Source organism: Lagenorhynchus albirostris, chromosome 1, assembly GCF_949774975.1.
Source record: "Lagenorhynchus albirostris chromosome 1, mLagAlb1.1, whole genome shotgun sequence".
NCBI classification, from domain to species: domain Eukaryota; kingdom Metazoa; phylum Chordata; class Mammalia; order Artiodactyla; family Delphinidae; genus Lagenorhynchus; species Lagenorhynchus albirostris.
In genome coordinates, this window is record NC_083095.1 from 105,350,567 (window position 1) to 105,366,678 (window position 16,112).

Genomic DNA, 16,112 nt, shown 5'->3' on the forward strand with positions numbered 1-16,112 from the left:
AAGGAGTAGCTCTTGTCTATTACATATTTGGCTTATGGAATGGTATCTGTGCTAATTTCAATCTCTGGTTTTATGCAGCACCCCAACTCACATTTCCCCTTAAGCAAGCATAAGTTGGATTTCTACATTTGAGACCCTGTTCTGTTTTGTAATTCAGTTCCTGTGTAGCCAAGTTTACATTCCGTGTATTAGTGATATCTTATGATGTTTCTTTTTCTGTGTGACTTATTTCACTTAGAATCATCGTATCTGAATCCACTCATTATGGTGCTACGGGCCTGATGACATAGATTTCATTGCTGAGTGATATTGCATTGTACGTAAATACCACAAATTCTTTATTCATTTTTCGCTTTCTGTGATATTGAACTTGTACCATAAACGAGTATCTTGTAAACAGAGCTGTTCCAAACTTTGGGGTGCCTGTGTCTTTTTGATTTGAATTTCCCTAAGCTATAGGAGCATAAGTGGAAGTGCCCTAGGCTCTGTTGCTTTGTTTTTTAGATGTTTCAGGAAACACCATACACTTCTCCAGAGTGGCTGTTGGCAATTTACATCCCGCCCATCAGCATAACAAGGCTCCCAGTTCTCCATGGCCTGTCCTGCCTTTCTGGATTTTACACTTTTTTCAGATGGCCCTTTTGCCCGGGGGGCAGTGAGACTTCATTGTAGTGCAGATTTCCTTTGCAAGCTTGCTTGGTTGGCCAAAAAGGGCGTATGCGTTTTTTCCTGAATATATTCAGGAAAAAACGCATACGCCCTTTTTGGCCAAGTGCATCATTGTGGACGTTCTGCCTCTTTACCTATGCTTTTCATGCAATTCCAGTCTACCTCCTGAAATCGGTTTCCTGCAATTCTGCCCCGCTTTCAAGTGCTCTTGGCAGCCTTACTTCAATATATTTTTGGACGATAGCTGTCATTTATAACTCTGCATGTTTGTGAATGACAGTGCCCCTGAGCTCCTTTCTTCAACACTCTTTATTGTGAGCTGGCCGCAACACCGCAGGATTGCTTCAGGCCCTAGTGTGGTTCCGGCACGTCAAGCTGAGCTTTGGTTAATTCCTCTTCCTGTTGGGAAATGAGAGTTAAATTTGCCCATCCAGACACCTCCAGCTAGTCTCTCATTGGTTCTCCCTATTCCTGTTCATTTCCCGCAGAAATTGCAAACTGGGCCAAACACGACGTTAAAGGCACTGACTCTCCAAGTGGGGAGAGTGTTAGTAAAACGTCTGGAATGTTGCACCCGAGTACCAGGGGACCAAAACTGAGACACATTTCAACACGTTTCCCGATCACATGGTGGATCATAATCTGGGTTCCACATGCATGTTTTAGCTGAAGGAAGAATCCCTTAAACCTGGAGAGTAGAGACCCATGGAATGGGTACCATGCTATATGACTTCAAAGGGTCTGCATTTGCTCACCGAACCTCACCAATCCTATCACTGCTACATTTATGCTGCTGTACACATGCTTGATTCTCTTTCAGAGACATGTAAATCCATAGGTTTTAAGATTCTTACTAGTCAGGTATATTCTTAGGCGTTTAATATGGGGTGTTGAGTCCACTTCGTTGAGCAAGGAGTAGCTCTTGTCTATTACATATTTGGCTTATGGAACGGTATCTGTGCTAATTTCAATCTCTGGTTTTATGCAGCACCCCAACTCACCTTTCCCTTAAGCAAGCATAAGTTGGTTTTCTACATTTGAGACCCTGTTCTGTTTTGTAATTCAGTTCCTGTGTAGCCAAGTTTACATTCCGTGTATTAGTGATACCTTATGATATTTCTTTTTCTGTGTGACATATTTCACTTAGAATCATCGTACCTGAATCCACTCATTATGCTGCTACGGGCCTGATGACAGAGATTTCATTGCTGAGTGATATTGCATTGTACGTAAGTACCACAAATTCTTTATTCATTTTTCGCTTTCTGTGATAATGAACTTGTACCATAAACGAGGTTCTTGTAAACAGAGCCGTCCCAAATTTTGGGGTGGCTCTGTCTTTTTGATTTGAATTTCCCTAAGCTATAGGAGCATAAGTGGAAGTGCCCTAGGCTCTGTTGCTTTGTTTTTTAGATGTTTCAGGAAACACCATACACTTCTCCAGAGTGGCTGTTGGCAATTTACATCCCGCCCATCAGCATAACAAGGCTCCCTGTTCTCCATGGCCTGTCCTGCCTTTCTGGATTTTACACCTTTCTCAGATGGCCCTTTAGCCCGGGGGACAGTGAGACTTCATTGTAGTGCAGATTTCCTTTGCAAGCTTGCTTGGTTGGCCAAAAAGGGCGTATGCGTTTTTTCCTGAATATATTCAGGAAAAAACGCATACGCCCTTTTTGGCCAAGTGCATCATTGTGGACGTTCTGCCTCTTTTCCTATGCTTTTCATGCAATTCCAGTCTACCTCCTGAAATCGGTTTCCTGCAATTCTGCCCCGCTTTCAAGTGCTCTTGGCAGCCTTACTTCAATATATTTTTGGACGATAGCTGTCATTTATAACTCTGCAGGTTTGTGAATGACAGTGCCCCTGAGCTCCTTCGTTCAACTCGCTTTCTTGTGAGCTGGCCGCAACACCGCAAGATTGCTTCAGGCCCTAGTGTGTTTCCGGCACGGCAAGCTGAGCCTTTGGTTAATTCCTCTTCCTGGTGGGAAATGAGAGTTAAATTTGCCCGTCCAGACACCTCCAGCTAGTCTCTCATTGGTTTTCCCTATTCCTGTTCATTTCCCGAAGAAATTGCAAACTGGGCCAAACAGGACGTTAAAGGCACTGACTCTCCAAGTGGGGAGAGTGTTAGTAAAGCGTCTGGAATGTTGTATCCGAGTAGCACGGGACGAAAACTGAGACACATTTGAACACGTTTCCCAATCACACGGTGGATCATACTCTGGGTTCCACATGCATGTTTTAGCTGAAGGAAGAATCCCTTAAACCTGGAGAGTTGTGACCCATGGAATGGGTACCATGCAATATGACTTCAAAGGGTCTGCATTTGCTCACCAAAACTCACCAATCCTATCACTGCTGCGTTTATGCTGCTGTACACACGCTTGATTCCTTTTCGGAGACATATAAATCCATAGGTTTTAAGATTCTTACTATTCAGGTATATTTTTAGGCGTTTAATATGGGGTGTTGAGTCCACTTCGTTGAGCAAGGAGTAGCTCTTGTCTATTACATATTTGGCTTATGGAACGGTATCTGTGCTAATTTCAATCTCTTGTTTTATGCAGCACCCCAACTCACCTTTCCCCTTAAGCAAGCATAAGTTGGTTTTCTACATCTGAGACCCTGTTCTGTTTTGTAATTCAATTCCTGTGTAGCCAAGTTTACATTCCGTGTATTAGTGATACCTTATGATATTTCTTTTTCTGTGTGACTTATTTCTCTTAGAATCATCGTACCTGAGTCCACTCATTATGCTGCTACGGGTCTGATGACATAGATTTCATTGCTGAGTGATATTGCATTGTACGTAAGTACCACAAATTCTTTATTCATTTTTCGCTTTCTGTGATATTGAACTTGTACCATAAACGAGGTTCTTGTAAACAGAGCCGTCCCAAACTTTGGGGTGGCTGTGTCTTTTTGATTTGAATTTCCCTAAGCTATAGGAGCATAAGTCGAAGTGCCCTAGGTTCTGTTGCTTTGTTTTTTAGATGTTTCAGGAAACACCATACACTTCTCCAGAGTGGCTGTTGGCAATTTACATCCCACCCATCAGCATAACAAGGCTCCGAGTTCTCCATGGCCTGTCCTGTCTTTCTGGATTTTACACATTTTTCAGATGGCCCTTTTGCCCGTGGGGCAGTGAGACTTCATTGTAGTGCAGATTTCTTTGCAAGCTTGCTTGGTTGGCCAAAAAGGGCGTATGCGTTTTTTCCTGAATATATTCAGGAAAAAACGCATACGCCCTTTTTGGCCAAGTGCATCATTGTGGACGTTCTGCCTCTTTTCCCATGCTTTTCATGCAATTCCAGTCTACCTCCTGAAATCGGTTTCCTGCAATTCTGCCCTGCTTTCAAGTGCTCTTGGCAGCCTTACTTCAATATATTTTTGGACGATAGCTGTCATTTATAACTCTGCAGGTTAGTGAATGACAGTGCCCCTGAGCTCCTTCGTTCAACTCGCTTTCTTGTGAGCTGGCCGCAACACCGCAAGATTGCTTCAGGCCCTAGTGTGGTTCCGGCACGGCAAGCTGAGCCTTTGGTTAATTCCTCTTCCTGGTGGGAAATGAGAGTTAAATTTGCCCGTCCAGACACCTCCAGCTAGTCTCTCATTGGTTCTCCCTATTCCTGTTCATTTCCCGAAGAAATTGCAAACTGCGCCAAACAGGAGGTTAAAGGCACTGACTCTCCAAGTGGGGAGAGTGTTAGTAAAGCGTCTGGAATCTTGTACCCGAGTAGCAGGGGACGAAAACTGAGACACATTTGAACACGTTTCCCAATCACACGGTGGATCATACTCTGGGTTCCACATGCATGTTTTAGCTGAAGGAAGAATCCCTTAAACCTGGAGAGTTGTGACCCATGGAATGGGTACCATGCAATATGACTTCAAAGTGTCTGCATTTGCTCACCGAAACTCACCAATCCTATCACTGCTGCGTTTATGCTGCTGTACACACGCTTGATTCCTTTTCGGAGACATATAAATCCATAGGTTTTAAGATTCTTACTATTCAGGTATATATTTAGGCGTGTAATATGGGATGTTGAGTCCACTTCGTTGAGCAAGGAGTAGCTCTTGTCTATTACATATTTGGCTTATGGAACGGTATCTGTGCTAATTTCAATCTCTTGTTTTATGCAGCACCCCAACTCACCTTTCCCCTTAAGCAAGCATAAGTTGGTTTTCTACATCTGAGAACCTGTTCTGTTTTGTAATTCAGTTCCTGTGTAGCCAAGTTTACATTCCGTGTATTAGTGATACCTTATGATATTTCTTTTTCTGTGTGACTTATTTCTCTTAGAATCATCGTACCTGAGTCCACTCATTATGCTGCTACGGGCCTGATGACATAGATTTCATTGCTGAGTGATATTGCATTGTACGTAAGTACCACAAATTCTTTATTCATTTTTCACTTTCTGTGATATTGAACTTGTACCATAAACGAGGTTCTTGTAAACAGAGCCGTCCCAAACTTTGGGGTGGCTGTGTCTTTTTGATTTGAATTTCCCTAAGCTATAGGAGCATAAGTCGAAGTGCCCTAGGTTCTGTTGCTTTGTTTTTTAGATGTTTCAGGAAACACCATACACTTCTCCAGAGTGGCTGTTGGCAATTTACATCCCGCCCATCAGCATAACAAGGCTCCCAGTTCTCCATGGCCTGTCCTGCCTTTCTGGATTTTACACTTTTTTCAGATGGCCCTTTTGCCCGGGGGGCAGTGAGACTTCATTGTAGTGCAGATTTCCTTTGCAAGCTTGCTTGGTTGGCCAAAAAGGGCGTATGCGTTTTTTCCTGAATATATTCAAGAAAAAACGCATATGCCCTTTTTGGCCAAGTGCGTCATTGTGGACGTTCTGCCTCTTTTCCTATGCTTTTCATGCAATTCCAGTCTACCTCCTGAAATCGGTGTCCTGCAATTCTACCCCGCTTTCTAGTGCTCTTGGCAGCCTTACTTCAATATATTTTTGGACGATAGCTGTCATTTATAACTCTGCAGGTTTGTGAATGACAGTGCCCCTGAGCTCCTTTCTTCAACACTCTTTATTGTGAGCTGGCCGCAACACCGCAGGATTGCTTCAGGCCCTAGTGTGGTTCCGGCACGTCAAGCTGAGCCTTTGGTTAATTCCTCTTCCTGGTGGGAAATGAGAGTTAAATTTGCCCGTCCAGACACCTCCAGCTAGTCTCTCATTGGTTCTCCCTATTCCTGTTCATTTCCCGCAGAAATTGCAAACTGTTCATTTCCCGCAGAAATTGCAAACTGGGCCAAACAGGAGGTTAAAGGCACTGACTCTCCAAGAGGGGAGAGTGTTAGTAAAGCGTCTGGAATGTTGCACCCGAGTACCAGGGGACTTAAACTGAGAAATATTTGAACACATTTCCCGATCACACGGTGGATCATACTCTGGGTTCCACATGCATGTTTTAGCTGAAGGAAGAATCCCTTAAACCTGGAGAGTTGAGACCCATTGAATGGGTACCATGCAATATGACTTCAAAGGGTCTGCATTTGCTCACCGAACCTCACCAAACCTATCACTGCTGCATTTATGCTGCTGTACACATGCTTGATTCTCTTTCAGAGACATGTAAATCCATAGGTTTTAAGATTCTTACTAGTCAGGTATATTCTTAGGCGTTTAATATGGGGTGCTGAGTCCACTTCATTGAGGAAGGAGTAGCTCTTGTCTATTACATATTTGGCTTATGGAACGGTATCTGTGCTAATTTCAATCTCTGGTTTTATGCAGCACCCCAACTCACATTTCCCCTTAAGCAAGCATAAGTTGGATTTCTACATTTGAGACCCTGTTCTGTTTTGTAATTCAGTTCCTGTGTAGCCAAGTTTACATTCCGTGTATTAGTGATATCTTATGATGTTTCTTTTTCTGTGTGACTTATTTCACTTAGAATCATCGTATCTGAATCCACTCATTATGGTGCTACGGGCCTGATGACATAGATTTCATTGCTGAGTGATATTGCATTGTACGTAAATACCACAAATTCTTTATTCATTTTTCGCTTTCTGTGATATTGAACTTGTACCATAAACGAGTATCTTGTAAACAGAGCTGTTCCAAACTTTGGGGTGCCTGTGTCTTTTTGATTTGAATTTCCCTAAGCTATAGGAGCATAAGTGGAAGTGCCCTAGGCTCTGTTGCTTTGTTTTTTAGATGTTTCAGGAAACACCATACACTTCTCCAGAGTGGCTGTTGGCAATTTACATCCCGCCCATCAGCATAACAAGGCTCCCAGTTCTCCATGGCCTGTCCTGCCTTTCTGGATTTTACACTTTTTTCAGATGGCCCTTTTGCCCGGGGGGCAGTGAGACTTCATTGTAGTGCAGATTTCCTTTGCAAGCTTGCTTGGTTGGCCAAAAAGGGCGTATGCGTTTTTTCCTGAATATATTCAGGAAAAAACGCATACGCCCTTTTTGGCCAAGTGCATCATTGTGGACGTTCTGCCTCTTTACCTATGCTTTTCATGCAATTCCAGTCTACCTCCTGAAATCGGTTTCCTGCAATTCTGCCCCGCTTTCAAGTGCTCTTGGCAGCCTTACTTCAATATATTTTTGGACGATAGCTGTCATTTATAACTCTGCAGGTTTGTGAATGACAGTGCCCCTGAGCTCCTTTCTTCAACACTCTTTATTGTGAGCTGGCCGCAACACCGCAGGATTGCTTCAGGCCCTAGTGTGGTTCCGGCACGTCAAGCTGAGCTTTGGTTAATTCCTCTTCCTGTTGGGAAATGAGAGTTAAATTTGCCCATCCAGACACCTCCAGCTAGTCTCTCATTGGTTCTCCCTATTCCTGTTCATTTCCCGCAGAAATTGCAAACTGGGCCAAACACGACGTTAAAGGCACTGACTCTCCAAGTGGGGAGAGTGTTAGTAAAACGTCTGGAATGTTGCACCCGAGTACCAGGGGACCAAAACTGAGACACATTTCAACACGTTTCCCGATCACATGGTGGATCATAATCTGGGTTCCACATGCATGTTTTAGCTGAAGGAAGAATCCCTTAAACCTGGAGAGTAGAGACCCATGGAATGGGTACCATGCTATATGACTTCAAAGGGTCTGCATTTGCTCACCGAACCTCACCAATCCTATCACTGCTACATTTATGCTGCTGTACACATGCTTGATTCTCTTTCAGAGACATGTAAATCCATAGGTTTTAAGATTCTTACTAGTCAGGTATATTCTTAGGCGTTTAATATGGGGTGTTGAGTCCACTTCGTTGAGCAAGGAGTAGCTCTTGTCTATTACATATTTGGCTTATGGAACGGTATCTGTGCTAATTTCAATCTCTGGTTTTATGCAGCACCCCAACTCACCTTTCCCTTAAGCAAGCATAAGTTGGTTTTCTACATTTGAGACCCTGTTCTGTTTTGTAATTCAGTTCCTGTGTAGCCAAGTTTACATTCCGTGTATTAGTGATACCTTATGATATTTCTTTTTCTGTGTGACATATTTCACTTAGAATCATCGTACCTGAATCCACTCATTATGCTGCTACGGGCCTGATGACAGAGATTTCATTGCTGAGTGATATTGCATTGTACGTAAGTACCACAAATTCTTTATTCATTTTTCGCTTTCTGTGATAATGAACTTGTACCATAAACGAGGTTCTTGTAAACAGAGCCGTCCCAAATTTTGGGGTGGCTCTGTCTTTTTGATTTGAATTTCCCTAAGCTATAGGAGCATAAGTGGAAGTGCCCTAGGCTCTGTTGCTTTGTTTTTTAGATGTTTCAGGAAACACCATACACTTCTCCAGAGTGGCTGTTGGCAATTTACATCCCGCCCATCAGCATAACAAGGCTCCCTGTTCTCCATGGCCTGTCCTGCCTTTCTGGATTTTACACCTTTCTCAGATGGCCCTTTAGCCCGGGGGACAGTGAGACTTCATTGTAGTGCAGATTTCCTTTGCAAGCTTGCTTGGTTGGCCAAAAAGGGCGTATGCGTTTTTTCCTGAATATATTCAGGAAAAAACGCATACGCCCTTTTTGGCCAAGTGCATCATTGTGGACGTTCTGCCTCTTTTCCTATGCTTTTCATGCAATTCCAGTCTACCTCCTGAAATCGGTTTCCTGCAATTCTGCCCCGCTTTCAAGTGCTCTTGGCAGCCTTACTTCAATATATTTTTGGACGATAGCTGTCATTTATAACTCTGCAGGTTTGTGAATGACAGTGCCCCTGAGCTCCTTCGTTCAACTCGCTTTCTTGTGAGCTGGCCGCAACACCGCAAGATTGCTTCAGGCCCTAGTGTGTTTCCGGCACGGCAAGCTGAGCCTTTGGTTAATTCCTCTTCCTGGTGGGAAATGAGAGTTAAATTTGCCCGTCCAGACACCTCCAGCTAGTCTCTCATTGGTTTTCCCTATTCCTGTTCATTTCCCGAAGAAATTGCAAACTGGGCCAAACAGGACGTTAAAGGCACTGACTCTCCAAGTGGGGAGAGTGTTAGTAAAGCGTCTGGAATGTTGTATCCGAGTAGCACGGGACGAAAACTGAGACACATTTGAACACGTTTCCCAATCACACGGTGGATCATACTCTGGGTTCCACATGCATGTTTTAGCTGAAGGAAGAATCCCTTAAACCTGGAGAGTTGTGACCCATGGAATGGGTACCATGCAATATGACTTCAAAGGGTCTGCATTTGCTCACCAAAACTCACCAATCCTATCACTGCTGCGTTTATGCTGCTGTACACACGCTTGATTCCTTTTCGGAGACATATAAATCCATAGGTTTTAAGATTCTTACTATTCAGGTATATTTTTAGGCGTTTAATATGGGGTGTTGAGTCCACTTCGTTGAGCAAGGAGTAGCTCTTGTCTATTACATATTTGGCTTATGGAACGGTATCTGTGCTAATTTCAATCTCTTGTTTTATGCAGCACCCCAACTCACCTTTCCCCTTAAGCAAGCATAAGTTGGTTTTCTACATCTGAGACCCTGTTCTGTTTTGTAATTCAATTCCTGTGTAGCCAAGTTTACATTCCGTGTATTAGTGATACCTTATGATATTTCTTTTTCTGTGTGACTTATTTCTCTTAGAATCATCGTACCTGAGTCCACTCATTATGCTGCTACGGGTCTGATGACATAGATTTCATTGCTGAGTGATATTGCATTGTACGTAAGTACCACAAATTCTTTATTCATTTTTCGCTTTCTGTGATATTGAACTTGTACCATAAACGAGGTTCTTGTAAACAGAGCCGTCCCAAACTTTGGGGTGGCTGTGTCTTTTTGATTTGAATTTCCCTAAGCTATAGGAGCATAAGTCGAAGTGCCCTAGGTTCTGTTGCTTTGTTTTTTAGATGTTTCAGGAAACACCATACACTTCTCCAGAGTGGCTGTTGGCAATTTACATCCCACCCATCAGCATAACAAGGCTCCGAGTTCTCCATGGCCTGTCCTGTCTTTCTGGATTTTACACATTTTTCAGATGGCCCTTTTGCCCGTGGGGCAGTGAGACTTCATTGTAGTGCAGATTTCTTTGCAAGCTTGCTTGGTTGGCCAAAAAGGGCGTATGCGTTTTTTCCTGAATATATTCAGGAAAAAACGCATACGCACTTTTTGGCCAAGTGCATCATTGTGGACGTTCTGCCTCTTTTCCCATGCTTTTCATGCAATTCCAGTCTACCTCCTGAAATCGGTTTCCTGCAATTCTGCCCTGCTTTCAAGTGCTCTTGGCAGCCTTACTTCAATATATTTTTGGACGATAGCTGTCATTTATAACTCTGCAGGTTAGTGAATGACAGTGCCCCTGAGCTCCTTCGTTCAACTCGCTTTCTTGTGAGCTGGCCGCAACACCGCAAGATTGCTTCAGGCCCTAGTGTGGTTCCGGCACGGCAAGCTGAGCCTTTGGTTAATTCCTCTTCCTGGTGGGAAATGAGAGTTAAATTTGCCCGTCCAGACACCTCCAGCTAGTCTCTCATTGGTTCTCCCTATTCCTGTTCATTTCCCGAAGAAATTGCAAACTGCGCCAAACAGGAGGTTAAAGGCACTGACTCTCCAAGTGGGGAGAGTGTTAGTAAAGCGTCTGGAATCTTGTACCCGAGTAGCAGGGGACGAAAACTGAGACACATTTGAACACGTTTCCCAATCACACGGTGGATCATACTCTGGGTTCCACATGCATGTTTTAGCTGAAGGAAGAATCCCTTAAACCTGGAGAGTTGTGACCCATGGAATGGGTACCATGCAATATGACTTCAAAGTGTCTGCATTTGCTCACCGAAACTCACCAATCCTATCACTGCTGCGTTTATGCTGCTGTACACACGCTTGATTCCTTTTCGGAGACATATAAATCCATAGGTTTTAAGATTCTTACTATTCAGGTATATATTTAGGCGTGTAATATGGGATGTTGAGTCCACTTCGTTGAGCAAGGAGTAGCTCTTGTCTATTACATATTTGGCTTATGGAACGGTATCTGTGCTAATTTCAATCTCTTGTTTTATGCAGCACCCCAACTCACCTTTCCCCTTAAGCAAGCATAAGTTGGTTTTCTACATCTGAGAACCTGTTCTGTTTTGTAATTCAGTTCCTGTGTAGCCAAGTTTACATTCCGTGTATTAGTGATACCTTATGATATTTCTTTTTCTGTGTGACTTATTTCTCTTAGAATCATCGTACCTGAGTCCACTCATTATGCTGCTACGGGCCTGATGACATAGATTTCATTGCTGAGTGATATTGCATTGTACGTAAGTACCACAAATTCTTTATTCATTTTTCACTTTCTGTGATATTGAACTTGTACCATAAACGAGGTTCTTGTAAACAGAGCCGTCCCAAACTTTGGGGTGGCTGTGTCTTTTTGATTTGAATTTCCCTAAGCTATAGGAGCATAAGTCGAAGTGCCCTAGGTTCTGTTGCTTTGTTTTTTAGATGTTTCAGGAAACACCATACACTTCTCCAGAGTGGCTGTTGGCAATTTACATCCCGCCCATCAGCATAACAAGGCTCCCAGTTCTCCATGGCCTGTCCTGCCTTTCTGGATTTTACACTTTTTTCAGATGGCCCTTTTGCCCGGGGGGCAGTGAGACTTCATTGTAGTGCAGATTTCCTTTGCAAGCTTGCTTGGTTGGCCAAAAAGGGCGTATGCGTTTTTTCCTGAATATATTCAAGAAAAAACGCATATGCCCTTTTTGGCCAAGTGCGTCATTGTGGACGTTCTGCCTCTTTTCCTATGCTTTTCATGCAATTCCAGTCTACCTCCTGAAATCGGTGTCCTGCAATTCTACCCGCTTTCTAGTGCTCTTGGCAGCCTTACTTCAATATATTTTTGGACGATAGCTGTCATTTATAACTCTGCAGGTTTGTGAATGACAGTGCCCCTGAGCTCCTTTCTTCAACACTCTTTATTGTGAGCTGGCCGCAACACTGCAGGATTGCTTCAGGCCCTAGTGTGGTTCCGGCACGTCAAGCTGAGCCTTTGGTTAATTCCTCTTCCTGGTGGGAAATGAGAGTTAAATTTGCCCGTCCAGACACCTCCAGCTAGTCTCTCATTGGTTCTCCCTATTCCTGTTCATTTCCCGCAGAAATTGCAAACTGTTCATTTCCCGCAGAAATTGCAAACTGGGCCAAACAGGAGGTTAAAGGCACTGACTCTCCAAGAGGGGAGAGTGTTAGTAAAGCGTCTGGAATGTTGCACCCGAGTACCAGGGGACTTAAACTGAGAAATATTTGAACACGTTTCCCAATCACACGGTGGATCATACTCTGGGTTCCACATGCATGTTTTAGCTGAAGGAAGAATCCCTTAAACCTGGAGAGTTGAGACCCATGGAATGGGTACCATGCAATATGACTTCAAAGGGTCTGCATTTGCTCACCGAACCTCACCAAACCTATCACTGCTGCATTTATGCTGCTGTACACATGCTTGATTCTCTTTCAGAGACATGTAAATCCATAGGTTTTAAGATTCTTACTAGTCAGGTATATTCTTAGGCGTTTAATATGGGGTGTTGAGTCCACTTCGTTGAGCAAGGAGTAGCTCTTGTCTATTACATATTTGGCTTATGGAACGGTATCTGTGCTAATTTCAATCTCTGGTTTTATGCAGCACCCCAACTCACCTTTCCCTTAAGCAAGCATAAGTTGGTTTTCTACATCTGAGACCCTGTTCTGTTTTGTAATTCAATTCCTGGGTAGCCAAGTTTACATTCCGTGTATTAGTGATACCTTATGATATTTCTTTTTCTGTGTGACTTATTTCTCTTAGAATCATCGTACCTGAGTCCACTCATTATGGTGCTACGGGCCTGATGACATAGATTTCATTGCTGAGTGATATTGCATTGTACGTAAGTACCACAAATTCTTTATTCATTTTTCGCTTTCTGTGATATTGAACTTGTACCATAAACGAGGTTCTTGTAAACAGAGCCGTCCCAAACTTTGGGGTGGCTGTGTCTTTTTGATTTGAATTTCCCTAAGCTATAGGAGCATAAGTGGAAGTGCCCTAGGCTCTGTTGCTTTGTTTTTTAGATGTTTCAGGAAACACCATACACTTCTCCAGAGTGGCTGTTGGCAATTTACATCCCGCCCATCAGCATAACAAGGCTCCCAGTTCTCCATGGCCTGTCCTGCCTTTCTGGATTTTACACCTTTTTCAGATGGCCCTTTTGCCCGTGGGGCAGTGAGACTTCATTGTAGTGCAGATTTCCTTTGCAAGCTTGCTTGGTTGGCCAAAAAGGGCGTATGCGTTTTTTCCTGAATATATTCAGGAAAAAACGCATACGCCCTTTTTGGCCAAGTGCATCATTGTGGACGTTCTGCCTCTTTTACTATGCTTTTCATGCAATTCCAGTCTACCTCCTGAAATCGGTTTCCTGCCATTCTGCCCCGCTTTCAAGTGCTCTTGGCAGCCTTACTTCAATATATTTTTGGACGATAGCTGTCATTTATAACTCTGCAGGTTAGTGAATGACAGTGCCCCTGAGCTCCTTCGTTCAACTCGCTTTCTTGTGAGCTGGCCGCAACAACGCAAGATTGCTTCAGGCCCTAGTGTGGTTCCGGCACGGCAAGCTGAGCCTTTGGTTAATTCCTCTTCCTGGTGGGAAATGAGAGTTAAATTTGCCCGTCCAGACACCTCCAGCTAGTCTCTCATTGGTTCTCCCTATTCCTGTTCATTTCCCGCAGAAATTGCAAACTGTTCATTTCCCGCAGAAATTGCAAACTGGGCCAAACAGGAGGTTAAAGGCACTGACTCTCCAAGAGGGGAGAGTGTTAGTAAAGCGTCTGGAATGTTGCACCCGAGTACCAGGGGACTTAAACTGAGAAATATTTGAACACATTTCCCGATCACACGGTGGATCATACTCTGGGTTCCACATGCATGTTTTAGCTGAAGGAAGAATCCCTTAAACCTGGAGAGTTGAGACCCATTGAATGGGTACCATGCAATATGACTTCAAAGGGTCTGCATTTGCTCACCGAACCTCACCAAACCTATCACTGCTGCATTTATGCTGCTGTACACATGCTTGATTCTCTTTCAGAGACATGTAAATCCATAGGTTTTAAGATTCTTACTAGTCAGGTATATTCTTAGGCGTTTAATATGGGGTGCTGAGTCCACTTCATTGAGGAAGGAGTAGCTCTTGTCTATTACATATTTGGCTTATGGAACGGTATCTGTGCTAATTTCAATCTCTGGTTTTATGCAGCACCCCAACTCACATTTCCCCTTAAGCAAGCATAAGTTGGATTTCTACATTTGAGACCCTGTTCTGTTTTGTAATTCAGTTCCTGTGTAGCCAAGTTTACATTCCGTGTATTAGTGATATCTTATGATGTTTCTTTTTCTGTGTGACTTATTTCACTTAGAATCATCGTATCTGAATCCACTCATTATGGTGCTACGGGCCTGATGACATAGATTTCATTGCTGAGTGATATTGCATTGTACGTAAATACCACAAATTCTTTATTCATTTTTCGCTTTCTGTGATATTGAACTTGTACCATAAACGAGTATCTTGTAAACAGAGCTGTTCCAAACTTTGGGGTGCCTGTGTCTTTTTGATTTGAATTTCCCTAAGCTATAGGAGCATAAGTGGAAGTGCCCTAGGCTCTGTTGCTTTGTTTTTTAGATGTTTCAGGAAACACCATACACTTCTCCAGAGTGGCTGTTGGCAATTTACATCCCGCCCATCAGCATAACAAGGCTCCCAGTTCTCCATGGCCTGTCCTGCCTTTCTGGATTTTACACTTTTTTCAGATGGCCCTTTTGCCCGGGGGGCAGTGAGACTTCATTGTAGTGCAGATTTCCTTTGCAAGCTTGCTTGGTTGGCCAAAAAGGGCGTATGCGTTTTTTCCTGAATATATTCAGGAAAAAACGCATACGCCCTTTTTGGCCAAGTGCATCATTGTGGACGTTCTGCCTCTTTACCTATGCTTTTCATGCAATTCCAGTCTACCTCCTGAAATCGGTTTCCTGCAATTCTGCCCCGCTTTCAAGTGCTCTTGGCAGCCTTACTTCAATATATTTTTGGACGATAGCTGTCATTTATAACTCTGCATGTTTGTGAATGACAGTGCCCCTGAGCTCCTTTCTTCAACACTCTTTATTGTGAGCTGGCCGCAACACCGCAGGATTGCTTCAGGCCCTAGTGTGGTTCCGGCACGTCAAGCTGAGCTTTGGTTAATTCCTCTTCCTGTTGGGAAATGAGAGTTAAATTTGCCCATCCAGACACCTCCAGCTAGTCTCTCATTGGTTCTCCCTATTCCTGTTCATTTCCCGCAGAAATTGCAAACTGGGCCAAACACGACGTTAAAGGCACTGACTCTCCAAGTGGGGAGAGTGTTAGTAAAACGTCTGGAATGTTGCACCCGAGTACCAGGGGACCAAAACTGAGACACATTTCAACACGTTTCCCGATCACATGGTGGATCATAATCTGGGTTCCACATGCATGTTTTAGCTGAAGGAAGAATCCCTTAAACCTGGAGAGTAGAGACCCATGGAATGGGTACCATGCTATATGACTTCAAAGGGTCTGCATTTGCTCACCGAACCTCACCAATCCTATCACTGCTACATTTATGCTGCTGTACACATGCTTGATTCTCTTTCAGAGACATGTAAATCCATAGGTTTTAAGATTCTTACTAGTCAGGTATATTCTTAGGCGTTTAATATGGGGTGTTGAGTCCACTTCGTTGAGCAAGGAGTAGCTCTTGTCTATTACATATTTGGCTTATGGAACGGTATCTGTGCTAATTTCAATCTCTGGTTTTATGCAGCACCCCAACTCACCTTTCCCTTAAGCAAGCATAAGTTGGTTTTCTACATTTGAGACCCTGTTCTGTTTTGTAATTCAGTTCCTGTGTAGCCAAGTTTACATTCCGTGTATTAGTGATACCTTATGATATTTCTTTTTCTGTGTGACATATTTCACTTAGAAT